The sequence below is a fragment of the Temnothorax nylanderi genome, unplaced genomic scaffold, assembly GCF_030848795.1.
Source record: "Temnothorax nylanderi isolate EJ_2023f unplaced genomic scaffold, tnyl_v1.0 TNYL_tig0012_pilon, whole genome shotgun sequence".
Classification (NCBI taxonomy): domain Eukaryota; kingdom Metazoa; phylum Arthropoda; class Insecta; order Hymenoptera; family Formicidae; genus Temnothorax; species Temnothorax nylanderi.
Genome location: NW_027249074.1, coordinates 1,369,250 through 1,396,798, shown reverse-complemented (window position 1 = coordinate 1,396,798; position 27,549 = coordinate 1,369,250). Strand labels below are relative to the sequence as shown.

Below are 27,549 nucleotides of genomic sequence, written 5' to 3'. Positions count from 1 at the left end.
TCGATCGATACTAACTATAAAGATTTAAACTATAAAAAACAGAAATCGATATCAACGTAGAATAAAAAAGGTCGTTCAAGTTTAAAGCGCACGATTTATTACGATGAGAATTTATAATCTTGTACCATTTTCTACGGTACATATACGTCGAGTTTCTAGCAAATTCCGATTATGTAAGATCTTTAAAAGAGTCTGCATCTTATCTTCTGATAAAGTCTGATAATGACAGATTTAGAAACTCAATGTTTATTTACATTTCAGTTAATTTTCCTCGCACGGAATAAGATGTCAGATTTCGACTAATTGAATTAAATCTTTTAAATCTTTTCGCAAGTTCGGATGGCTCATTAACTCGTTCCCTAAAGTGATTGCTTTCTTTCGCTTCTCTTTTTTTCATAATTTTGCGTGATATAGTCAGGAAATTAATTTTACACATTAAGCTTTGCATAGATGATTAATGACGTTCCGAGTAATGCATGGCTCTCTACGGATCGTACGGTACTCTATGCTCTCCGATTGTGAGTCCAGAACGCATAAATCCGGGTTGCATCGAGCAATGTCGAATTGAATTCTAATTACGCCGTGTTAATATTCCATTACACTTGTCCGCGTGTGAATGGCGAGAGGTGCAGCGCGGAGGGCAGCGTTGAATAATTGAACGATCATGGAAAGCGGAATGGCGAAAGCCTGTTTCCTTTCTAGACGAGTGCGCCGCGCGATTGTTGCGACCGTTCCACCGTCTCTGGGAGCAACGTTGTCTTCGCCGCCATTGCCGGAGCATTATCCTTCGGCATTGAGGTACCGTTCACACGAAACTAACTAAGCGCAGTTGCATTCCGGCGATTCCCACTCTCACGTTATCGTACAGGCCACCGGAGTGACTAACCGCTCTATTGATTATCATACAAGTCAAATTTCTCAGAACTTGTGATTAAGAAATAAAAGCAGAACGAAAAACCAGAGTAAATTTTAAATGCATTTAACGAGCTGGAAATTAAAGAAACTTTAATAAGATATTGCATTCTAAATTAAATCTTTATATTTTATATATGCTAAACACTCATTAAAAGTCACTGAAAAGTAAATTACTCGATTTTCTCCAACTCCAACTTGATATTAGGTTGAGTTAAACTCGCAAAGTTACATAAATGTTTAATAAAACTCATACGATAAATATCTTCTTTTTAATCCTGAGTTATTTCACGATATATTTGACATTCTGCAAAATGAGACGGTAGAGAAAAGTTCTCGTGAATTCGATGTGAACGTTACTTAAATCGCGCGGCTGCTACTTACACGCGTGCTCAATCTTCTTTATTACAGCTCCGAGGCTCGCTATTTCCACGTCGCTCATACTTGCTCCTGAGCCGTAATGGCGAGATGTATTCGCCGCCATCGCCCGTCTTATTTCCCTCCTTTTCCGTCTTATTTTATTTTTCACGTGCCCCGGCTGTTGTTCGCGGCGAGTACAAACGCGCGCTGACAACGGAGTTGCATAGAGACGGATTTATAGCCGTGGAAGAGCCGAGAGGCAATTAAAGTCCGTTACAATTTGTTACTTCTCGAGAAAACATCGCGCGTTTCGTAAGACGTTTGGTTCTGCATATCTACGTTTTATACCGCGAACCAGAAACAAGTCCTAGCATATATTACATGCCTATCGTGAATTTATGAAAAAGAATACCGGACGTGTACGCGATATATAGACAGATTTAATCGTTTCCCAGAGTGTAAAACCGTCAGAAGCTACTTTTTACGCGCGCGATTGGTATATATCTGTATGTTCACGCGGATCTTTCTGAAAGATGCGTATGCAATCGCGTCAATTCGCGCGACTGCCGTGCAGGAGACTCGAATGCGGAGCCGCGAGCGTAGATATAAACGCTTTTCTGCATAACGAACCATACGCGATATATTAACGAGCATCGCACACCGTTCTATTGGCGTTCGGATATTTCCGTCGGAATATAACTGTCAACACGTTCTACAGCTTCGTAACGAGTTAATGACAACTCCGTGAAAATTGCAAGCTAATCCTCGAAACCGGCTTGCATTTCTCTCTCTCTCTCTTTTTCTGCCCCCCCCCCCCTCTCTCTCTCTCTCACGCGAGCGCACGGTTATTCAAGGCTGAGAGTACACGGACAATTTTAACGCTTTGTTGAATGTCACGCGGATTTCGATTAACTTTGCAAATCACTCACCGCGGAATTATATCCATTTATATTTATTCATTTTACCGCAATGCTTTTAGATACTTAGAATCGATTATGGCTAACGCAGCATAAAATATCGCTATTGAAGCATACATGAGAGCATAACAGCAACAATTATATATTATTCTTGTTGTGATCGATACGACAATGGTTGCGATTTTCAAAAGATATCACGGGCTTTCATTGATCGTCGAGAATTCCGAGCCGCGAGCCGAGGAAGCGTCGACATCTTATTGCACCACCGGCTTCAATTTTCCTTTCTCCTCTCTATTTTTCGCGTTTCCGTGGTCGCGGGAGGACGCAATAGACGCAACACTGCGCCAATGCATAAACCACCGTCGGGGCTTTCATGCTTTCATAAAAGCGCCTCGAAACAAGGAGCCGACACGAGCGACGCGCAGCATTCACCAACACAGACAGTCGCTCTCTCTTTCGTTCGTACATTCGTACGCTCGCTGGCTCGCTCGCTCGATACACTGCAATTTTGCAACCCCTGCAACTACGCGACGTACACGGCGCGTCAATGATTCCTTTCCTGGGGTAAGGGGGGAACATAAAAATTCTAGTGACTTTAATAGAAGTAACCAATAGCGTCTCTAGACTTCTATGTTCCCCGCTTACCTCAGGAAAGGGATCATTGACGCGCAGTATACATACAACGTACATACGTACGTATACACGACGTATACACGTTAACGTGATCGAGACTGCGACCGACTGCAGAGCGCAACTCTGCACGTTGCCGGAACGCACACTTCGCCCCGACCCGAACGTTATTTCGCGGTCAACTACCAATTTACTGTTCATAAAGTCGGCATGTATGGCGATCGTTATTTCGACAAATAATCATAACATTATATCTTCGGCGTAATTTCGGTGACTTTTTAATCCTCTTCATCATAGAAAAATGTATTTCGCGCCAATTTAAAAATAAAAGTTTAATGGCAGCTGACAATAGTATTTTTAATTGTAGCTTCAAGATTTTACATTAACGGAATTTTATTCGGAAAGCTAATGTCTAAGATCAAGAAAATCAAAAGGTTACGAAAATAACATTTTCATTGAAGTGAAGTCGATTCTTTACCTTAATGAAAATAAATCGCAGAATCTGCATTTGAAAAGAACGACGAAAATTTTCTGCAATTGTAAATCTTGCCTTCAAAGTTACATAAGCAAACAGCGCTCATTGTAAATACCAAAAATTGGTTCAAAATGTCAAGTAAACTTCAATAGTCGATATTGTTTGCCGAAGAGAAAGATCTCAAAATCGCCTGAAGCACTTGGGCTTTGGTGGTCGCGATCGTATGCAGACAGAGACGAGAGCGACGATACTCTTTCGCGAAAGAATTCGCTGGAAATTGACATCGCGTTGACGTTGACGCGAGGGCAAAGAGTTCTCATTATCACGACGACGGTGACGAAAGAGGGCAGAGAGAGGAAGGGAGAGAGAAAGTTCCCGGAGTACTCGAGGAACTCCAATCGCAAACTCATTAGAGATCGTCGAGAGAGCGCGAGTCATGGAGGAGCTCATTGCGAGCGACGAGATGAAAGGCCGGACTGGAATCGGGAAGTAGTTCGCCAAACAAACAGATTAGCCGGTTCCGCGGCTGCCACAATGCGCGCGGCACTCATTCGTTCACTCCCTCGTCTACCACGTGTAGACCTTTCTTAGGGTCTCGACCTGATTTTGTGCTGCTTCGAGGGAAAAAAAAACGAAGGAAAAAGAGGGAGAGATAGGTAACCCGGCAACGTGCGGATGATCTCCTTTTGTTAATCCTGTATAGCTCAACGTAATTTTAAAGTAACACGGATTTCGGAATATATCTTGTGCCGACGTTTTCTCCACGACGTATCGAAGAGCGGTATACGAGATCGTTAAAAGTTTTCGGCTTGTCCATAGTTGTACGGCGTAGGAAACCGCAAAGTGACTGCCGGCGAAGCAAAGTTGGGTGATTAGTCGCCGCTGTTATCGGTCGATCGCAGAGGAAAGAGAAAATTGCTCAACTACGCTCAACTGTATATATAATGTTTCGACTTCGTTCACCTTTGTTCTTTACTATTTAGTTTATGGTATCGTTATAATTGTAATAATAATAGTTATACATGAACGTTGGCAATAATATATAGACGATCGACGTCATCGTGTTATAATAAAATAGAACATAGCACACAAACTAATTTCTACATAACGTAGAGCAAATGTCACTGATATATTTATATACTTGACACGATTCCACTTGCATAAAATATTTAAAAAAATATATAATACTCAACTCACATTTGCCTCCTAATAATAAATGTCCAGATTAAAAAATATGGCTATATATTCTCGACCTTTCTTGTGCGTTTCAGACTTGAGGACGAAAGAAGGTTTGTAATGAAATTTGCTTAACAAAGCATATCTCCGGTTGGTCGAAGAAGCCTGTTCGCCAGAATGCGCTGCTACAAATCCGGCATTTCAACATACCACAGAAATATCTCGTCATGGAGAATCACACGATCATATTTCTTAATCCTCGAAAGCTGCATAGCTAGAAAAGCCCCGAGGAAGCCGAGAATAAAGACGAAAGCCGGAGAAGGACGGAAGAGACCATCCTTCCAAGAAGGTGGCCATTACCTACTTCGATGAGCAGGTAAACTCGTTTCTCTCGGCTCGTGGGACGAGCGGGTAGAAGCTTTCCGTCGAGCGGTAGGTCGGTCGACTAGTTCGATACCTCGATAGCGGATTGGCTCGTGCCAAGTGCTACACCGGGGATTACCACTTGACTGAGCTAATCAAAGCTTTCTCGTGTAGCGCGAGAAAATTAGATCTAACTAGAAAATTGCGTGAAATAACTGAAATACATATCTTACATAACATGGAACTGTATAATATAATTTCCGCTTAATAATAATAAAGGTTCAATAATATACTTCTTGAGTAATTCTTATCAGATTAAACTCTTAATTATTGCTTATTGTAAAATTTGTTTTTTTTTTCACACTTTTAGAAAAGTGAACTAGGTCACTGTTATACTAAATTGTTCAACTAAAAACACGGCGTCGCCGTGACGCAATTTTATCATATCGCCTTTGCATCGCGATTAGTTATCTCCTTCAAATACGAATGCAAAAAGGTAATTGAGGACCACTGCATCAAACGGACCACTCGACGCTCGATATGTTAACAACGTAAAAGCATCGGGTACAGATCCGATTGCGCTGCAGAACAGGCGACAAGAATCTGATGCGAGGCCAAACGCGTCCGCTGCCAATACGCGTCACGGCTGAAGTGAAAATATTATTGGAAATCGCTTACGAGTTTTCAGCGCGTTCCGAACGGTTGCGCACACTTGCGTAACGCACCAACATTTTTTCCACGCGGCGCGCATAATGACATTCTTTGATTTCCCCGCGATTCAGTTATAATAGCCCGTAAGTTTGCTGAATGGATCATTATATTCCTCAACTAAAAACGACTTGACGCAGCTTACGTAACGCGCGATCATCCATCCTTGTACGCTACGATGCTGTAATATATAGCAGCATCTCTGATCTTTCAACTTGACGAGCTTCAAAGCGTTTCAAACATTTTATTGCAATTAAGAAAAAAACAAACTCGCAATTAAAAGATTGTTCCTTTAGTTATGTAAAACACACACACCTTCTACGCTACAAAAATACATATTAAGCATTTTTTTATTTATGTAATTAAATTATAGCCGTTAAGTTCTCGTGCCACTTATTACGTCTCGTAAATAAAAAGGCACATCCGATGCAGTTAAGAATTTATTATTCTCGAGATGAACATACGTGCTTACGTAAGGCGCGATTGTTCTTCTATGATATGTATAATACTCTGTTATTTAATTTCTCCAATTTACGGCTCTCCTAAATTTACATGGTCGTTTGCTATGCTATAAAAGTATAAAACTATGCGGATAAACTCGATGTAGTTCGGAAGTTATTATTTTCGGCACGCACGTATCCTTATGTAATGCATGATTATTTTTCCGCGATGCACTGCAAAACTGTATTATTAAAATATCCTCTGTTTTCTCCGATTCAATTATAGCACTTGATTTTTTCTACCGTAAAGCTATAATTAATAATCGGCGAGCTTGATGTAACTAGCGTGTTATTACTTGTATCATTAAAATGCTTGTCTAATAAATCAATCGAAGGAGAAATTTACGCGTTGAAAACCTAACGATACCTTTAGCGGCTAAAACAAAATGTACGAATTTTATTTGAGTGTTAAATTCAGATATACAATTCCACGCCATTGATTTCCATATATGTATATTTTACGACAGTATATCGTGATTCAGCACGCGTTATATCATTTTCACGGCGCGAAACGTTAACGTTGATCGAGAACGTCGTAACACATATTTTCCAATTTATGTCGCAGTCATTATACACCGCTGAATATACGATTGGCTCCCGACAGCGCGTGTTCACGCGCGGAAGATTTTGTCTTCAAGCATATGTCTCTGCGAGTCGGTGACTGTGCCAAGTCGTCCCGTTCTCGTTTGACAGCAGCTGTTCAAGCATCTTATGAGCGTTCTAAAATATATGCTTGACCAGTACTGTCGTTAACCGTGGGAACTATCGTGCGCTCGCGTGAGGCGCAAATGCGCACTCTCGGCCATTGGAATATCGACGACTCCGCCGACTCTAAGTTCGATATTGATATGCCAATGCACGTGAAACATTTCTATTTTATTTTGCAAAAGCGTTTCCTGCGATTCTGAATTTTGCAAATTTTGCAAGGTAAAATTCTAATATTACCGCACGTCACGTTGAAAAATTGCTGTACTTTATAAAATTACACTAAAAAAATTGATGTGTATAATAGCTAGTTATTTTACTACATTCGGGTTCGGATTCCAATTTCGGCTTTTTCAGTCGCTACAACTCAATATCTTTTCTCGCGTGATAAATCTGGTAAACAACCATACCTATCTCAAGAGTGCCGCGCGCGCGAAATCATTCGGTCTGTAAAGATATGTATTACAATCGCTTAAATTTATCTCGGGGATCGAAGCCAGCCGGCGCGAACGTAACAGTGTCGATCGCTCGCAGATTGTAACCACAGGCAACGATATTCGCGGTCAATTCTCGGCGGCGCCAATTCTGTGAATGCGTTCCCAACGAACGCCACTTCTCGTATCAACAATTTATGAAAGCCCATCAAACTTGTTTTTCGATTGCGAAAACCTTCTCTCGAACTATTTTCACAATTTTTGTACATGATCAATATTTTAATATCAATATAAAATTTTATATAGATTTTTTTAAAAGAAAATTTTTCTCTATATTTAAGAATCAGATTTTAAAGAATACTTAGACGAAAATATTTTTCTAAATATTATATATCCTATATATACATACATATAATTTTTTGAGATTATACATATTTGGAATTAAATTGCGAATTTTAGAATAGAGTTTCTAATGGTTATATAGCTACAAAGATTGGGACGGTGCACAGCAGTAAAAGGTCAAAACCTGCCGTTTCTCGATCGACGAGATTCCGATCAGATTGCTCGACTACAGGAAACCGTTCTTTCGATGCGAGTCACGATCGATAGAATCGAACCAAGCTCGATCGCGGTGGCTAGATAGAACCAAGCGAGCGCATACAGATGAACAGGCATTATCCTTGATCGCCCGCTCTCCGTACAATGAACGAAAACGTGCGCTTCTTTCGCCCTATTTAGCCTTTAAATTCCCGAGCGATTTTCGTTACCGTTACTCAGTGCAGGTAGCCGTTTGTTAAACGCGATTTCGCCGTTACGTAAAAAAAATCAGGCACTCTCATTTCAGTTGGATTTACAAACAATCGAAGAATTCTCGCACATTCGTACAAATAATTATTCAAACTTTCGATGAATTCCGGAAATTAAAGTCGATCGTCCCACGCGTCACGTATGAGTTTTATTCCGTTGCACATGACTTTATAAATGTATATCGTATACCGTGATTTTTTTTCTGCAACGACAGCTTTGGCGGAATATATCTATGATTGCCTATAAAAATCGGATTTTGCTGCGTGTGTCAGCTTGCATGCGCAAACATGTGCATTCCTGGCAAGTGCATAAATATTTATACGCGCGGTTCGCGCGACGCAGAAACGGGTTCGAGCGAGAAGCATCAACGAGATGTTTCGGATCGCGATACGAGATTCCGCTGAAATTTCGCGGTCGGCCGCGCGCTCTATCGCGCACGGAATACGGATAATTCGCATGGTCCGACGAAGCGACGATGAGTCCGCTTTTTTTTACGATCGTACGGAGAAAGGTGCGAAAATGTAATTCGAATGACACAAGAGCGCGGATCGACGATAATGACAAGGCTCTGTCCCGTCCGTCCCGCTTGCATCCTCTCTCCCTGCGTCACGAAATCGCGTTCGTTTAACCACCACCAAACTTGGCAGCCTGTCCGCAACGATGTATTCATGTTCGCGTATACGGCTGCCGTGCAGAGATATACACGCGCTCTCAACCAACGCGACAGATTTATGCCACCGCGAAATGTATCAGGGACGATTTAGTTTAACAGGGTATCAGTATTTTTGGTATCAATTTCTTACCCAATACCAATAACTTATTACGATATAAATGCATTATATCGCCATTACTATTACTTTCTCTTATCGTTAAATATTTTTCGGTCACGATACAGATATCATAAAGTCTCAATGGTAAGAACAATATCGTAAGATTACTTAGGGGAACTCGAATAAAACCAGAATCTATTTTATTACTTTTACCACTAGAATCTTATGTAACAATGTATGTCAGTATTTGTAAGCGATGATCAATGTTCCTGTGATAGTGAATATTATGCAATATTCTGCAAAATACCTGCTCCAACAAATTAAAAATTATTACTTCCAAATTCGCGTAAATTAAAAATTATATTGCAAACATGCAATTGGGATTAGCCTTTCTTAAAGCCTGTCGATAGAAAAAGCTGTCGTTCAATAAGCGTTCAATAAATCGAAGTTACGCAAGCGGAGTGAAGTCGATGCTTAAATGAGCTCAAGGAGCAACGATCAATGATTTCACGTGATCGAGAATTCCAAAAATAGAAAGATACTGTTACGCGCGACCTTTGATAGATCATAGCAGTGCAATAGTGATACAAGATTGATCTTTCAATATTCGCGTTAACCCACTAACGATAACCCCACTTTATCGAATGATAATGCAATCGTGTATCGTGTATCGACTTTTATTGAAGATATCTATGTTTCAACGTTTAATTTGTTTTCTGATTTCTACTTCGAATCTCATTCAAGACACTCGCGCGTCGACATTTTAATTTTTTCTGGAATACATTATTTACAAAGCGGAGGAGTATGATAATAAGCTGGGAAAAAGATGTACGCAAATATGTTTGTATAAATCTCATACTTGAAAATCTTAAATGAGAATTTACAAGCCCAGGCGATAAACAGCGGAGGCATAATATCCGACGACGTACACTGCCAAGTTTAGAGTCAATATAGATGCATACGTATCCAGTCAGACATGCTCTAATCGGCCCGTAAGCATGATTTTTCTCCGTAATGTAGCAAAACCGACGACATTTTTGCTGCATCGAATAAAAACGTCGTTTTTGCCATATCAAACTAAAAAAAATATACATGACGTTGTAATTACGTTGTTTTATAGCCTGCTCGCGGAAGGGCATTTTTTACAGAAATTGCGCGACGATGCAGGTTTTTCCCGGACGCAAGTTTCTAAAACCGTGTAACCTGCCGTAAGTGTCACCGGCCATCTTGAATTGCTAGCGAGAAAATAAATGAAAAATTGCTTCTCGCAAGTAATTTTTTGCCGATAAAATTATCATAGGACAATGCAGTACGCTTGCTGGATAAGCGAAAGAATTTGTTCTACGTGATGTAAAATATTTCAAAGCATTCTTAATGCTTCGAGGAGTTAGTTTTGGTAGATGTATTTCTAGTCTTTTATGTAAGTCTAGCACATTTTCTAAATTGTCGTTTAAACCAGCAAGTGTGATGCCGTTGAACTGTTAGTATACACGTATGCCAACGATACTATAATTATAGTAATTGCATGATCTTTTCCTCATAACATAACATTCTCTTTCATGAATCAGTTACGAAGAGTGGATGAATAGATTCGACGAGTAATTCTTTTAATAAATTATAATAAAAAAAACTTTGGCCATTTGTACCAATGCACAATACATTATATTAAATAAAGAGATAATTAATCATTTATTCTTACTTCTTACTATCTTTTTAAGAAACTTTTTCTCTACGTAGTTTACAGTGTTTTTTTGTAAGCAAGCAGCATGTTTTTATTTAAAAATGTTTAGAAGAGTTGTTATACAACTTGTAAAATTAGGACACGTTAACTCGATTACTGCGATAACGACGACAAAGAAGCACAAGTTACTTTATTAGCATTTTAAAATACATAATTCTTGTTGGTAGCTAGCACGCCAGTGTTGCTAATAAAAATACGTCGTGTAAACCACGTTTTAGTCGGTTTTATTTCAATTTTTTGCTGTAAAATTCTATGATATTTCACCAGGTCTTTTTAACAAGATACGATAATATTATGCCAAAATTCCGGTGTGAATAGCTGGCAGCCCCGGAGTGCAGCGACTATAAAAACGAGACGCAGAACGGCGAACGAATGACGCGCAGCGGCGCGGCGGCATGAAAATCGCAGCAAAACCAGCTTTGCCTTCGGTCGAGCGAACGAACCTCTTCCCCGACCGAACGAACGACCTAATCGAATGAGTCAGTGTGAATTCCGGCCGACTAACTTCTTGGCACTGCGCGCAAGGTGCAGCGAAAAAGCGGATCGAAGCTCGACAGGCGGCCGAGCCAGGAATTCCAGCGGCGTTTGATCGCGAAAAATGCGAAGGCAAGCTTTTCAAGAAGCACACCCCCGTGTACCCCTCCGCGCGAGGCGAACTTTAAGCGTTGCTCACACCGCGAACGGACCGAAATAGAAAGACATACTCGAATCGAAGAGGAATAATATGGTTTCCAAATATTTGCATCCGAAACTTAACATTATGCAGAGTTCGCGAGAATCATTACTCATCGATCGCAATATTTTCGAAAGGATAGCATGTTTATTATCGCTAAACTTCATTTCTTTAAAAACAGAAGTAATTAATATGTAATAGTACTTTTAAAAAAATATTTAAATTTTTATTTTCGTTAAAATGATTTGAGAATCACAGACAATCCGATTTCTCATGTTAAAACTTTTTGGGGAATTTTGTGGCACACCGTTGTCTCTATTTGATGAAACACATTGCTCATGCGATACAAAACTTTTGCAGATAGGATACACAGGTCGGTTTTTTGGGGAAGATAAATCTATGAACGTGTACGGGAGAGGCGATCCGATAGAAAGACGAATGGGACTTAAATGAAGAGTAGCCTCGCTGCTGGATAATGGCCAGCGGTTCTCATTCCCGGCCTTTGGCACTCAGTCGCGCGTAAATATGCACACACACGCATGCACTCGCGAGTGTACATACGTGCACGTGCTCACGTACGTATATTTCATCGGTAACTCGCTATCTCGTCTTAACTCATTATCTCACGTTAGATCGCCTCGTCGCTCTGTCTCTCAGATCCCTCTCACCTCCTCCTTCGAAATTCATTCTTACTCGGCGCAGAATGAGCCGCGAAGAGGTTCTCATTCTGCCCAGGGAGCGAACGAGGTTTCTCACGAGCATTCGTGCGCGACGAATTCTCTCCAACCTAAATATTTCTTATCACGGATTTGTAAGACAAATTGAAAAGACTGAGTACACAGTAAAAAATTTTGTGTCAATGGAAGTCCACTCTCAATTTTGTGTTAAAATAACTCATTCATCGTGTTAGTTTTGACATTTAGAAATGTTATATCGACATTTATAACATTTCTAAATGTCAAAAATAACACGACGTATGAGTTATTTTAACACAAAATTGAGAGTGGACTTCCATTGACACAAAATTTTTTACTGTGTAAAGGTAAATCTACTTGGCCTGGTTTCTAATCTTGTTCCTTTTTGTTTCCAATTTTTCTACGTTTAATCGAAGAACTAAATAATATGTAAGTTCCTTAAAAAAACATTTGATATTTCCTCCGTATCGTTAAAGACGCCTGGGATTATTATTCGGCAAAATCATAATTTGAAGTTGTACACTCTGGAAACATATGTGATCTCATTTTCGATTTAAATATTGAAAAAGAATCGGATGTTAAATACATCTAGATAAATCACATTCCTACACATTCCTACAATCTTTCGCGATAATTTCACTAGACGACAGTAACGAGCTATTAACTACAAATATCTAGTCGACGGACGCATACAAGCGCGAACAATCATCGGAATTATCGACGGTTATAAGGTCGTAACCCGGTTTTACGCTCGTTATGACACGTTAATTAGAAAAGCCGAAAGCGGCACGAGTTCGCCGCCGATTGAGAACCCTTGTGGCCCCCCTCTGCCCCCTCCTCCCACTGATGGCGACCACGGACCGATATAATTAGCGTGTTTAACTCTGATTTATAATGACGCTGGAAACGCCTACTGTCCATGAGCCGTATCAAGCATAGAATCCATCGCACGTATACATGGTGTAGCAAACATCGCGCACTCTATTGCAGTTTGACAAGATGACACAGTCGTTAGCAGAGAGAGAGAGAAACTTCTGAGCAAAAATAACAACAGTCAGATCAAAAGAGGCACACGTGTTATTACGTACGTATTTTAGAATAATTGAAAAACAAGATATATCGCAAAAGATAATAGTTTCCAATTGCATTTCGTTGAAGAAAGTATTGCGAAACAACCTTCGAAAGATGGGACAGGAGCGGGGTATCCTGTGTACAAGAAGCGCGTTATTCGACTAATTCATAATTATCGCTCCCAATTACGGGGATAAGCGGACGTGTACATACACAATTTCCTCACACACGCGTGTATGCACACCTGTTTGTTCGCACGCCTCGTATCGCTCTTCTCTCGAAAGTCTCGCGCAAATAGTTACCCAACTAATCGCTACTCGGGGGCTCACCCGTTACAGTGCTGTATGACACTGTGTCGAGCAGATGGATGCAATTATGTCATTCGTGAGCACGGCCACTTCGCTAATTTTAGCGCAAAATAATCGTTGCATCGACTTTCTTACTACATGTATCAATTTACAGATATCAACTTTCCGAGATCTTCGTCTTATACTTTATATCGCATTTTATATTGTGAGAATATTTGATATAAAAAGTTTATCTGTACGAAGAGTTTTTATAATGTACTAAAACAATTAGAAGTTGTTAATAATTTCAATTGGCCTCGTTCGTATTATTTAATTGATCTAATTTAACTGACTCGGATTTTAAACGATGCTGCAAATACATTTAAAACAAGAAAATATTAAGCATTGAATCCAATTAATACGACGATTTATAGGCAATATCGCGAGTCATAATTCAACTGATATTCTCGCGATTGACTGACTCTAACGCGTCGTGTCTTCCGACTTTCCACAAGACAGCGATCATTACGAAGCGAAAGTGGCCACAGAAGTCCCAACAAAGTAGTTAGGCTATTCCAAGAAGTAATCTTATACTTGAAAAGATTAAAATATAATCTGTCCGTGTCGTAGAAATTAAAGAGACACAACATTCATGTATACAAGTTTCTCGATATCAACGTTCTCTTGAAACATTATATACTATTCTTCAAAGAAATATAGAGCATCTCTTAAATGTTCATCCACATGATGCAATAAATGTTCAATATTAAAAATATATTTTATATATTTTTATTTATACAAATTAAAGTATATTAAATATCATATTAAGTATTAAATCATTCAAATTAAAATTCGATTAAGTTCTGCTAAAAAAAGAAAGCTGCTTTAACTGCTTATAATCCAAAAACCATTAAATCTTCGATATTCTTATGATCAGAGAACCTCGCATATAAAACGTCAATGCAAAATTCCAGTCCTTTGTATATATCACATATTTCGGAATCTCTGAACAAAAGGGACTTGCCATTTGAGACGAAATAAAGTGATGAAGTGGACAACTATCTCCCGCGTCGCCTGAAACGATCTTTATAACAACCGGTTGATTAGCCGAGGCAAGATGCGGGCGGGTGATGATTATGGTGTCTATTTTTTCTATCATTCATGGATCCATGCGGGAGAGCGACGACCGCAGAAGACGCTTCAATGACTATGCCTTTCTCTTGTCTCTCATCTCTCTTTCTCCGTTTTTCTTTTCTTTCCGTCTCTGTCACTCTCATTCAACTGTTCGCTTCAAGCACACTTGACTTCTTAATACGACAGTTGAAAGTCCCCCGACTCGTCGGCGATTTACGAGTCGCTCGTAATTTATCGTTTCTCCCATTCTCTCGCATAGCCGAGAATGCCTGGCTATTTACCTAATTGTGACCGTAACGCGGAAACAAACCGGACGACTGACAAAGTCGTCGGCAATCTCTCTCTCCCTTTCTCTTCGAACATTATTTCACCCGTTACAAATTGCCAAGCGACACCGTGCAATTAGCGCGAACGAATAAACAAATTGAGCCCGCGTGCCCGCGATTACTACGGGCAAACGCGGGCCGTTTTACAAGCCTAATCGTCGCTATTAGCTTTTTGCCGTCCTTATGCCGAGATTAACGGAATTACGCCGATGATCGTTTAACGACGCCACGTTCCATCTCATTAAAGCTGCACTCTATGTCTTATATCTATTTCTTTTAAAGTGTTTAAACGCGCGCGAAATTCCACGAAAGAAAGTCTGTCAAAGGAGCTAATTTCACATCTTTTCCCCCGCAGCAAAGATTTATAATCTCAGTATATCTATACGGTTATAAGGTTGACTTTTTAGACCTTTTCTAGATCCCCCAGTCTCGCGTGTTTAGCGCTAAGTATAAGTGAAGTCTGGCCTTGCGTATTGACGTGCGCGCGATCTCCTAATTATATTATATTAACAAAATTAGCGGTTATACCGTCGCGCTATAAAAAGAAGAATGTATTATTGATTCAACAGTCACTATCGTCATTATCCGCAATAGCTACGTGCGAAAGTACACGCTAATAGCCTGTTCGTAATTCCGCTTGGGACACAAGCCGCTACCGTGCCGGCTGGCTGATAGAGGCAAATATATGAAAGGAGATTGAGAAGTGATTGATGGAACGACTCGATCAGGCTTCCATAATCGTTCGATACGAGTGCTATAATGGATAAGCCGAGCGTACTACGTGGCGGAGATATTAACGAGGAATCTAAATGCTCTCGTGGAAGCGGTTCTTCTCTACCTGCGCGAGGGGTCGGACAAGAGAGAGGAGATCCCGGCCATTAAGAGATAGAGGAGAGCCTATTCTAGCCTAATTGTCCGTAACTACCATCCAAAGGATGCACGAAACGATAATGGTATAAGATAATTGATTTCAGTGATCCAAACTTGAAGGCTCTATCTCTATATAACATCTAAATCAACACAGATATCTACGTGTAAATACAGCTTGGTCTGCTAAAGATATCTGAATTTCCAAACACGACAATCTAGATATACCTACAAGAGACAATCTGAAGTACTTGGAACACATACAAAGAGGTATCTTTTATCGCCCCTCTTTAACACGTTTCAAATCTCTATACCTTCTCTTCAACGTGTTCCACTTTACACGTTTAAGTGTCATTTACTCGTTTATAACAAATAATAGTTTCAATCGAATACGAAGTAGTTTAATTATAAAGACTTTCCTTTCTAGGTGACTGCGGATCAGTTGTTCCATGATCGTGTCGATGCTCTTCTGACGTGTTTCTCGAGCACGTAAACTCACGACGGTAGCACGAGCAACTTTTCACGATGTTATCGTAGATATCGTGAGCGGCACGCGATAAACTTACACGACGTATAAACGCGTCGACGACATTACGATTCATGATAGCTGGGACTGGACGATCATGGACTTCATCGCGAAAGTTAGGCTGATAACTGTGCGAGCGACTTCGCGAAACACTTTTATGCGACGACCGAGAAATTCGATAAGCCCTCCCCCGTTTCTCTTGCCGCTCTACTCGCCAATCTCGCCATACGAATAAAGCTGACGCTGATTTGCGTTTTTTCGGGAATATTAGCCTTTATCCGCGCATATTACGCTCGATTGACGTAAACAGTCTCGTGTAACGTGAACATATCGTGCACAATCGAGCGTGAGCGTGCAGGTGGAAGATAATATATCCGCTGATATATGCGGTATATCAACATTCGCTTTAATACAGTAGCCACTTTTAATACAGGAATATTTCACACGTTAACAAAGAACTAATTATAAATAAAGTTGCACACAAAGTTGTTCTTTGAATAAAAACTTCGCTTTAAAAGCGAGAGAAGGGCAGGGCGTTATAATTATCGAGTATCATTTACTTATAAAATGTTATACAGAAGTCACATGGACGTAACTTCGTCCTTTCCCCGATATAAACTGTAATTTAGATCTCCCGTTAAATATAGACGGTCAACGATCGAACCTCTCTAGCGCGCGCCCGCGTTAACGGTTTAATTAATAATAAAATACTGTATAAATATTTGTCCTCATTACGGCAGAACTCAATGGCTCAAAGCGCGCTGCCGCGTCCTCATTAAATTTTCGCGTTAAAAAGCGCACCATTAACATCGAAACTCTCGTTTCAGTGTGAGCGTAGAGAGACCACAGCTCGAAAAAAATATCACACTTTATTTAGTCTATTATTAATTAGTCTATTATCGCTTACATTGACAAATATTAAAGATTTAGCTAAAAAATAAAAGGGTATTCGGTATTTAATATTTTATATAATTATATTTGTTCGTAGGAACGAAAATATCTTTTAATACATTCGTTATTTTATTATTGATATAAATGATCAGAATTGACAACGCGGTAATTGAATCAGTGCATCGCTTTACGTGCAACGTTAAATTACGACTAATAAAAGAGCGAAAGGGGCGGCTTAATTAAGACTGGTCGATAAATCACGCCACGGTCTACAAATATAAACATTATGCATAAGTTGAAACGCATTGCGTAATTCGATATCTCTCGCGCAACGTGTCCACGTGAAGAGAAATAATAACGGCCGACGCGACGCGACGGCGCGATACGATCTCGCACTTTCGACAAAGTGTGATCGATCATCGACTTTTTTAAGTCTCGCCGATAAATCGCGACGTGCATTATCGCATCGAATGCGCGTTATCGTTAATAACTATTGTACATATGTGCGCGAACGTCGGCCCGAAATGTGGCGCATCAAAACGGACCGCGTTAAATTGTAGAGACCATAACCGGCGTTATCTCCCCAATAAGCCGAATTCGCTGTTAAGCTACATTCACGCGGCTTTCCTGCAGAGTGAAAAAATAACGCGTAAACCGGTTTCAAACGGAAATAGAAAAAAAGCCTTATTAGTCTCATTTAATCGCGAATATATTTCAGCAAACGACACGTTAACGCTCTCCATTAAAAGGTTGAGGTTCTCGCAACCTTAACTTTGATCGACCGATTCATTAAATAAATTAGTAAATATTGTGGTATATAGAAAAAGAACGTAAATTGAATCTTCTCATTTCTCCGGATGTAAGTTCACGCTGGAAACAAGACAGAGATCGGAAAGGTGATACGTGTTGCAAGCGTTATCTGGATTGATTATGTCTGCACGGAGCACACGCAAAAACATAGTTTACATAGTTTATCTCGGTGGATGTATAAAGCCGTTACACGTGGATGTCCAACACCGATACCCGTCGTGTGTACGCACACTACGCTCGCAGCCAAACGTGTCGTCGCGTTTTCATTTCAGCGAAGCTACAAGTTTTTGCGCGCGACGCCGTGATTGACAGCCGCGGTCGCGTTGCTCTATGCATTCAGTGCACCGCAATTACGCGTGTAATACGCGCGCCGGGAAATAAATTATGCGCATATCTCGTCTTTAATGGATTTACTGGTAAATCGCGTATCGCACCAGCAAAGTAGACTTTCGTCTGCCTATTGAGAGAGCGTTACTAGAATCGAATGTTAAAATCGTTTAAAAAATAGCACATAATTTTTCCTAATAAAAAAAAACAGATTAGCACTTGATCAAAATATTTACAACGTCTCATAGAATGTCGTATTTATCAACGCGGACGTGCTGCGGACCGTTGAACGTTGGTTGTTCTGTGAAACTCATGAAATATCGATCATCGATTCCCGCAAATCCGCTAATTCGCTTAAATCGCGATAATACAATAACAAAGATTGATACGACGAGATTACGCGACCATTCCGCTTCGGATAATTTAATCAGACAGCCCGCCTCCACTCGCGCGGATTAAATCGATTTGACGAAAAATTTATCGTCGCCGAAACGGCCCGGGGTACGACCGACAACCCCCCTGTTCAGTCCCAATTCCGGTAGTTTGACACTAATTGGCGCAGGTACGACCTACCGCCATCCGACTATATCCATTACGGTGGGCATAGATATATGTGGACATTTACCGTTAGCTGGTAATACGCGCGGAGGATTCGACAGAATAGCTATTTCGAAGGGGCGGCGAAGAGAGAGGGTCGGGAACGGTATCTTCTATTATCTCCTTTACTCGTAGGGAGGAATCCCCCTCCCTTGCCGCTCTCTATCACCACTCTCGAACTCTCGTTCGATTCACCCTCAGAAATTGCCTCAGGAATTTCGTAGCTCGCTCGGTAGAGCTGGAACCAAACTCGGTTCCCCAACTTCTTCCCCGCGACCGAACCACTTCCGATCGGCTGCATATATTAAGTCTCGTTTCACGAATTGTTTGAAGATTAGCTTTCTCGCCTTTCTCCACTCGTGCGGAAGAAATGCTTATTTCCATACGGGTTTCGTACGCGTAGCAAAAGGATCAGAGTTTGTCGAATAAATGTTTACTTCAACATCAGCCTAATAAGAGATCTTGTATAAATGGCAGAGTCTACGTACTGCATTACTCAAATTAAATTTGTAACTAATCTCTTTGTGAATAACTCTATATTGTCTAACGTAAACTCAAACACAGCTTTATCTCTTGTAAAAGCAGAATTTCAGAATTGTATCACTTGCTGGCTTATCTCTACAATCGTGATTAAGAGGAGTGACGCAACAATCAGTACAAAAGTGGGTCCACCTATTTTCGTAAATGGCAAAATTTTCCGTGATTCAACATTTTTTCATCGATATAAAGTCAATTAGATTTCTTAAAAAAAAAAAATTATGTAAAGAACTTGTCGTGAAGCAAGATAAAAAGAAATCAATTTACTTATTATAATTACAAAAAAAAACAATTTACAAATCGTATAAATTACGTATAAAAAGGCAATTTACATGCGAAACGCGTGTTTAATAATAGCTAGCGATACCGCGAGCAAAGACCGAAACTGCGACGGAATAGCTATTTCGACGGATGAACGAGCATGTGTGCTTATAAGGATGTTACGGCCTGCTATTCGCAGCGGAACAAGCCGTTTCTGCAGTCATGCGCATACCGCACGGTAATTCGTGAAAGTAAATCCGTATACCCACTCGTGTTTCGTCCGGGAGAAAAATGACTCCTTTATGAAGACCGCTTCCTGTATTTATCCTTATTTGCTGCGCGATTCAATTTGCTCGCGCTGTGATTTCCGGCGATCTATCATAGTGTGTTGGAGATGTTCGGAGACTGCAGATCGAGATAACATACACCGAGCAAAGGACAAAAGTATCTTTCATACATTTCACGCTTTTCTAATACGCAGACACGTTTATACTTCGTCACTATACGTTCAGCAATATTATCTTTTCTCTTTATCGTTTACGTTTGCAATATATGTTTTATACCTTGGACTTTTAATTTGAAAATTATCTTCGTCACGAGTTCTCCAGTTTACGAATACGGCTATCGAAATAATTCTTACAAGAAACGTTTAAAACAAATTTAAAAATATAAGTATCATAAACAAACCGATTTCCTACGTGATAATTTATCGAATATATATGTATAGAGAGATTAATCGAATAGTAATAAATCTATGCTTGTTATCTTCACGCTGAAGTGAGTAATAATCATGCAATTACTATATCGAATAAACAATTTTATCACGGATTCCGTTTTTTTATGATTTGATGTTCATTAACTCAAGTGGAAAAAAAGAAAAACGTTACGTTATATAAAAAAATACGTAATAATAAAATATAATTATCTTCATTTTTCAAACCAGTTATTCTGAAAATTCAATTTTTTCTACTTTTTATGTAATTGTATAAAACTGTCTATTGCGCTTATACGCGAAATTCGTAGCAGATATAACATTTAAAGGGTTAATTGCGATCACGAGAGAAAGGTTATAATAATATGTGCTTTAGTTATTTTCTCTTCCTGCTCTATCGGACACGGTGGGCGTAGACTCTCGGCTATCAGAACTCAGAAGTTCACGTAAATACCTATATTAGACGCCGATAGGTAATAACGTGCAATATAACGATATATCTCCCGACTATTATATAGCGAACGTAAGAAATTGGTACAGTCGGCCCAGGAAATTTCTATCGGTTGCACAAAAGCCTGGCATCTCGTTCGTTTAAAAAGACATTATTCCGTCGACAAACGACGCCAACGTCACCACAATGCATATCCTATTATCGTTCCTCTATACCTGTTCCGTTCGACGTTTTTGTTACGACAGTTTCTGTATCACGAGCAGTGCATATTATACTTATCTTTACGAGCTTTTAAGTCAGGTAAGGGCGCGTGAAAATACGAAGCAGGTATGCCGATTTTTCCGACACAAACAATAAGAAAGAATGTTTTGTCTTGACAAATAGTCTTACTTTCTTTTCTTCGCGCTCGAGTCCTTTCTGAGATGTTGAATTACGTGTGCGTTTTGCATATATTGTTTTAGATCGAGATTGGATGCTTATAACATTCATATTAAAATTTCATACGATTTTATTAAGCGGGCAGTCGCATCCATGCATCCAGATACTTCAATACCACATCTGTAACGATACGGAAATCAAAGTCTTCCGGTCGAACGTCCTCGCTCAATACCGAGCGAGACGGAAAAATAAACGGGAGCGAAAATCAATGCGGACGAGCGCCATACAACCGCGAGCGCTTTTCCTAGGAAGCCAACAGTAACGCGATAAATATCCAACGCAGTAAAACCGGGCGTTAATGCACGGTCGGCCGATTTGTTTAATCCGGTCGATATTTCGCGCGAGGTCCTGTAAGCCGTGATCCCGATGCGATTTGGCAATCCCGTCACCGGAAATGGGCTCGTAAAAGTGTGTAACGCGATAAACCGACCGTGACAGGTTCGCCGCTACAGACACTAACTGTGCCACTGTTTGGTATTTCAGAAGTATCGGTACCCTCATTTAGACACTTGCGCATTGAGTTCTTATCTAAAGACTCTCGCGGACAATCTACAAAAAGACAATCTCTGTTAAAACGAGACATTAATATCGATTATGCATTTCTGTTTCTTTTTCGAGAAATCCTATTTCCTACAACGCTCTCTTTTTTTTTTAATACGCTACGGAATGCGATACGTATGAATCCCGGTACAGGAGGAAACGCAAATCACTATGCCACCTAATAACGAGCTTTCCATGCGGGCTGTCATTAGAGACAACGGTAATTTGTTATACAATGTGGTCGACAGCGCGACGCGCGTGACAATGCTTTTATTACTTTTCGTCGACGGCACGTCAGCCATTTGTCTGACGCTTTTTCGTTTACCGTTATTATTACGGTTTACGTCATTGCGCGCCCTATACTGGATATTAAATTAGCGTCCCACTCTGGCAAGATAAATGTAATGACAGGATTTCATGCGCGTTAAAATGATCTTGACCGAAATTCACAGAATTTCTCCTAGATTTCGATTAACGTTTTCTAATTTTGCTACGCGGTTATTCAATGCCGAGTTGAACGCGAAATCGTATAGCGTTGTATGCGCGGCGAGAATACAGAATGACAATATAGATTCCACGCATTTTTTGAGCGGACTTATCGCGCTTGAAGTAATAACGTTGCCTTTTATCGTTCGCGTCGACAGTGGCTGCTCGTTTGCGGACACGTGGAAAAATCGTTAAAAGGTCGTTAAGCACGAATTACGGTTTTGTCCGAGCTGGTCGCGGCCACTGAAAATCGCGTTTTGCCTCGACGCGATGGAATAGGACCTTTTAGCTCCAGAGTAGTAAACCCGATCAGTAGCGATGCAAAAAAGATAAAAGAATATAATTCGTACATGAAGTTTACTTCTTTTTTCGTGTTTTAAAGCCAGTGAAATTTAACGTACTTGAGCAATAAGCGCTGTAAAAAGTACTGTAGAAATTTCTGGTCATTATTAAACACGGTACACCAGCATATTATTTCGATGAAATATGGCATGATTAAATGCCAAAGTCGAACAATGTCTGGAGATCTCCTTAAGTGGCATAATGTTATCAATTGATACTAATCATAATAATCAACCTTCTTATAACGTATGATTACATGCAATCTATTACATTTACGTATGTTAAGAATTTTCAACAAACTCGTGCACGGATCTCGCGTTTCCCGGACTGTAATAATAAACGTACGCCACTCGGGAACGCCGCTGAAATAAATGTGTGTTGCCCGTTGCAAGCAACATGCACGGCCATTTTTAAAAGTGCCTGAAATGCAGATTTCGATGCACGACAAACCGCGGTGCATGCTGCGCATGCATGTCTCTCGCCCACTGTGCTTTATTTTCGAATCGAGAGACGTGAACGACGGCGTGCGCGCACACGCACGCACGCACGCATGCATCCACGCGTGCACGCACGTTAGCGTGACACTTGCAATCTCGACCGCTCGCGGAAATACGTACCGGCCCCGAGTTAATCTGCCGAGAGAGCGTGGGCGATACTCGCGGAAAAGTGTCGATTTGTGATTTGCAGCATTATCCTGCTAAACCGGCTTCACAGTATACCTCGAATATTCAACAAATTTATATACTTATGCGCAGAATTGTAACACATGAATTGTTAAACTCGACTGAAACACGAAGAGAAAATAGAAAGAGGAAATTACATTAATATATTCTATCGACATTCGTTGTGAATTTGCAATCGACTGCAGAGTATGTAACTCTGGTTTATATATGCACCTTTATATTCGCAATTGGAATGATTAACAGTAGAGATCAATAAAATCAACGTGGCACATGTAAATTATTTCTCATTAGTTATAATCCTTTTGCCTATATTTTAAAAATCGATATTATCTTACATCATAAAAATTTCTGCTTTCTTCGTGTTTTGAAAAGGTGCAGAATATCGCAAGAAAATGCTGAAAGCTTTCTATTACGGTACGCGGTACTTAAATCCCTCAAAAGTGCCGCCACGTTTCTAATGCACCCCTTTTCTCCCCTATAAATAACTCAGGGCCGACGAAATGCGTTTTCGGTTAGCTTTTACGTCATCATAAACCGAACGGGAAGTAGCTCTGAGGAAACTCCGTAGCTACCAAAGTCCCGCCGGCGCTTTCAGGCTTGACATAAGAAAACGCATAAGCCGCGAAGGAGACATGACGATTTGTCCTCCGCTTGGAGAAAGCTCGGAGGTAGCAACCTGAATATTACAGATGGCTACTTTATTTTCGCATCAGAAGACAGTAGGGGCTTTTACAAGCGCGTCAACGCAAGTACCGATATTACGAGCGCTTTTACGAAGCAAGGAAAAAAAGGGAAAGAATAGTCGACGCTGGCCGCAAAAGGAAATTCTGTCAACGTCGACGTCTTATTCTTACGCTCGTTTAAATCATCGAAATTCATTCCATCTCGCTTCCGATTTCATTCTCCGTGGAGAAGCACGAAAACTTTTTGTATTTTGATGAGAGAAATGTAGATAAATATTAACTATACTATATAAAGCGAAGCACGGTATGCATAAAAAGGTTCTCTTTCAAAAAAAGGTGTTATAAAAACCGAAAGGGTGAAAAGCAGTCTAAAAAACACTTCTGCCTGTTTGACTAGCATAGATATCGTACGTTCCCACGATCAACGCGTTACCATAAAAAAAAGAAAGGTAAACCAGGCAACAGAGGCAATTTTCGCGTTCGACTTCCGCCGGTCTAGTTCCGTTTGTTAACTTACACCGCTCGATTACGGACGATAGCCGCGATTCCACGCGGAATTTTTTGCGCCGACAAACGTTCACATCTGTTGATCAATGTACCGGATAATCAAGCATGTATAGCGTAATAGCCGCTATAAATAGATATGTATATTCTGATAAAGTTTCTTAATCTAATAATGTTTTATACTACAAATTTAAATAACAATAATTCTAAATAACTTTTTGAGGAAAACTTTGTAGCTTGCTAATGATACATCTGCAATCTCAAAAGTCATTATATGCAATCACTATTGCAATTGACACGGTGTGACTCACGACATGATCTCTGGAGAAACATTTAATTGTAGCTCGACGGAAAAAAAATCACGCGAATAATGAATGGTATAAAGAAATCACACGAGTCATAAATTACTTTGATTCATTTCGATGGAAACTTTAACACATTGCAATAAATATGACAAACGCGAGACTCTTATAAAAAAAAAAAAAAAAAGATATGATACGAAGCTCGTTATATCGATGCATTTAAGGAAATTCGCAGTCGCCTTGGAGCAAGTTAAAAGGAAAAATCACAGAGTGGTCTTTTGAAATAAAAGAAAAAAGAGAGGGAGAGAGAGAAAAAAGAAGATCGCGCATCACTGACGCGGCTCGTCGAACGAGCAGCACGCGTTACAAGCGTCTGCTTTTTAAAGCTCCTCCCTCGTTGTAGCGTCATTATATGCTCCGATAAGTCCGGTAATGCCCTTTAATAAGTAGCTCGGCCAGCGAGATGCTGGAAAAGAGCAATTTGTATTTGACGGCTCGACATCGTGTAAACTACGTCTATTAACGAAGTCAAAATTTTTATTCTCCCTCTATAAATTTGCGAAGAATAATCAGCTTAAATGTAACGAACGAGTAGTACGAGAACGCTCAAGTCACAAGTTGCGTTTGCGTAGAATAAGTACGATCGATTGAGCTAATAGCAGTGGAATATTTTATAATATTAATAGTTGTACTGTATGGCAATAATTATAAAGTATATTCAGTGGTTTGAAAGTTGTAAAAGTAGTTGATTGAATTATAGAAAAATATCAAATCAGATATTTAAATATCCAAATCGCATCGCTGTATAAAGAATCTCTCGGATTCTTATCGATTACATATTTTTAATCCCTTTAATTAAATCTCTGCGAAATATTTTATGAATCTATCATTGATACAAAAGTACAATATATAATTTACTGTACACGTCCATTTATTGATGCACTATTTCGGTATCAATATGCATAACATCAAAATTGTTATATTGATATATTACGTTGTAACATAATATGAGCTTTGAATTATCGCGTCATCTCGCACTCCCTGGATTTTATCCAATCAAATTTACATAATTAATTACCTAACCGAGAAAATTTCATTAAAACTTATCTAAACGAATATATGCGGGTTTCTACGCATCATCTAAAATTAGTTGACGCAAAGTTGGTATTTCACGTCGGGTCTATTAACGTGACACGTACAATATAAACTACACGCAACTCAAAAATATAAAAAAAAATTTTATCGATAAGCTAGAGTAAGTTAAAGTTTACGATACATTCATTTTAAAAGAGATTTCTAGATTTACATAAATTAAAGCAAAAGTTGCATATTTCAAACAGAGGAGATATATGTAGCAGAAAATATGCACAGTAAAAATATACTTCACGGAGTGAATCGGAGTTGATCTCTGCTCGCTGAAAATTTGATCAAAGGCCAAATGTAGCTTATAAGTTTTTAACATTACGTATTTCAACAACTGAATTTCAAATTCAATTTATCGGAGTTCTGGCGTATACTAAAATATGTAAGGATTGATATCTATCTTTCGAATCGCCCTAAAAGCTTTAATAAATTCTTGGGCGCAAATGGAAATTTCGGTAAGAAAGAAATCGACTACAAATTTCCTTTTTACTTTTCCCCAAAGACAAGCCTGTACCGGAAATACAAAGAGAACACTGCAAGTGATGAAAGAGGGATGATTTTTACGGGTGGGCTCGGTCGGCGTCATTCATTGCCAGCTGTTAAAGGCTCTTCGGTTTACTAACGACACTAACGGGTGTCGGGGCACAACGAAAGAGTCGTTGTCGGCATACAAAAGTCAAACTCGCAATACCTTGTGCAGGTCGATAAATAATCCTGCGGGGGCACCGGCGCCGCCACCGTTGAGTCCCGATGCCGCCTGCACGTACATACACGCTGGTGTGCGGTGTCGTGTATGTGTGTATACGTGTGTACGTGTGTGTGCGTGTATCCTTTGTCCCACGGCGGTGTGGTAATCCGACGTGTCCCTCCTGTGCCGGCGTACCGGGGTAGGAGCGACGAAGAGGCACGTAGTGAAAGAGAAGGGGAGTCGTACGAAGGCGGCAAAAGCCGAGCGCACTTTATTATTTACGTATCCACATTGGCCGGCGAGGGAAGGAACAGGCACATTCGCTCACTTCATTCGCGCGTAAGGAAAAAAAAAAAAGAAATACGGACGGATACGACGACACTCCTCCGGCACGTACACACACTCTCACCAATTACACCGCTACGTGCGGTCACGCACGTACACACATATATACGTAATACACATGTGAACACTCTCGCCGCTCGGCTGCGTCGGCCGAGGATGCCCGAACGGTCGCCGAAGAACTTGGCAGAGAACACGGACAGAGAAGCACGCGGCGACGCACACACGCGCGCAATCCACGCTCCGACGTAACCGTCACCGCGAACGAACGGATCGGCGTAGGGCTGTGTCTCCTCGCTTATCACTTTATCGTTTCGCGTCGCGTCGCGTCGCGTCGCGAGAGTGTTTTCGGCGTCGCGTCACTCCAACTGTGTCTCGCGCGCCGCGTCGTAACGACTCGAGCGTTTGGCGTTCACTGAGCCAGTGCCTGCCCCTTCCATCGCGCCCGATGCTGCCATCGCCGTTACCACCACCACCATCGCTAAACTACTACCAGTCTTCGGTGTGTTCGTGATGCTGCCAGTAACGCTGCTCCGCGCACAACGGAGCGCGTGGTTGGCATGATAGTCGCATTTGTCAAAATTATTCTTTCCTCAAGGGGAATATCGTTACAATTGCGATTCATGTAGTATTGAACTCAGCATTGCAATATGGAAGAATATATTTCCCACGTACACGTAAAATATCATATCGAAATAAAAATGACGATTGTAAATCATGTAATTGTCGCGTGCG

The 27,549-nt window shown here is 40.4% G+C and overlaps 1 protein-coding gene across 5 annotated transcripts in view; it reads right to left on the bottom strand.

Annotated features, from left to right (window-relative positions):
• The window catches only part of LOC139767819 (uncharacterized), a 189,831-nt gene that overhangs the window by 72,654 nt on the left and 89,628 nt on the right, over positions 1 to 27,549 (bottom strand). Inside the window, exon 1 of one of the 5 annotated variants that reach the window (XM_071697471.1) lies at positions 26,476 to 27,300. The exons of the other annotated variants lie outside the window; for them this stretch is intronic. The gene's annotated coding sequence lies outside the window, so the exon portion shown is untranslated. Of the gene's footprint in view, positions 1 to 26,475; positions 27,301 to 27,549 lie in introns of those variants that run through there. 5 annotated transcript variants of the gene reach the window in all.